Below are 1,673 nucleotides of genomic sequence, written 5' to 3' on the forward strand. Positions count from 1 at the left end.
AGCCCTGCAGATAACTTTTAACCTTGTTATTTTAAAATTGTCATGTTGTATCTTATTTTTTAACCAACATATGTAGATTCATCTTTTCTAAGTAAAATAATTACATTTCTTGGCTTACCTTTCTAATTCATCACATATCGTTTTGGATAAACTTGAATCTTCCTTGCACCGTTTACATTCTTCTATCAAGTCATAATTAAGTTTTGTAATTTTTCTCTGCATGCTGGGTACAATATACGACAGCCATCCATTTTCTTTTCCCGTTTTACTGGCTTCAGTCTTTAATTTCTGTCCTGTAGTGTCATGTTCAGAACTAGCATTGGCACTGCTCATTACGGCGCTTTGTACCAGGCCTCCACTGGGCAGCAATTTCGATGCTTATGGTATTTTTGCTGAGGGTCCTTTTCCCTTCCCACGCTTACTACGCCTTACGCCTTGGATATTGGTTATCTTTGCAAGCTAGTACGTGTAACACACGAAAAATTATTCCTTTTCAATTTAGTTGTGGTCACTTCACTAAAATTTCTGGTTGCTTCTAATCCATCCGCATATATTTTTATTGTTTTCGTACCATCTAAATTAACATCTAATTTACTGTTATAGTGGTTAACGTTAGCAATATACTTGCTGATGTAAACTACTATGTGCTAAGAGTTTTATACTCGCTTCAATACTTTTAAATTTATATTATAAACAAAAGTTTTTAACTATTGGAAAAAATTTTTGTTTTTCTCGTCTCCCACCACCAGGGTTGCCACTTTAGTAAATTGTTACCAAATTGGTAGAAAAAATTTAAGTTGGTAAAGAGGTACATTTTTTCTCATTTTGGTAGATTTATGTTGAAGTATGTTGTGTATACAAATGCACATGTAAATGTAAATATATGGATAAAAGGCGAACGTACGTGCTCCACTCAAAACTCATTTTACCAAATAACGTAGATAATCGTAGTTATCTACGTTCTTTGTTCAAACTTCCTGTACGTATACTCATTTTGCTTTGCTGGTTTTCATCCAGTCTGTCGGTTTTAGTCGGTTGATTTTTGAAATGAAAATTTTATAATTTCAAAGCTACATTTGTAGCTATATCTATTAATTTTTTGGATCAATAATGGATGTTTGGAGGATATTCCCTTGTGTTTGAATGCGTCACCATGTGATATCACAAATAATTATGAGAAAAATAATATATTCATTCCGATATAATTAATTTGTATTTTGAAAAGGGTTTTCTTATCAAAAACTAATCAATTGTATAAAATGCCAAATCTGAAGAAAATATACCAAGCAGGAAATAAATTGCCAAATGAACCACGAGTGGAAACTGTGGAAGTGATCAGCTGTTTCGAAAGTTGTAAGTTTTTGCAAATTTTACGATCTCGTAGTTCTGTGGATATTTTGTCTTTTTGAGAGCAAATGCTGCTAAATGCTCAGAATTTTCGCTGCTGGATAATTTTGTCCACTCAATACGAGTACACACCTATTATGCAAATGAGCTGGCAACACTATTTAGAGTTGCCAACGTCCTTAACTACTTTAATGACAGTATAACAAAGATGCCAGATAACGCGAAAGGGATATTTTTACAAAATAACTGCGATTCCGATCGTTCCATTCTTTGATTCCACCAAAGAACGTAAATTTATAAGAAGCGACAACTCGTTAAAGTCGGCG

This window comes from Rhagoletis pomonella, unplaced genomic scaffold (assembly GCF_013731165.1).
Source record: "Rhagoletis pomonella isolate Grant_MI unplaced genomic scaffold, Rhpom_1.0 Rhpom_scaffold_00004, whole genome shotgun sequence".
NCBI classification, from domain to species: Eukaryota; Metazoa; Arthropoda; class Insecta; order Diptera; family Tephritidae; genus Rhagoletis; species Rhagoletis pomonella.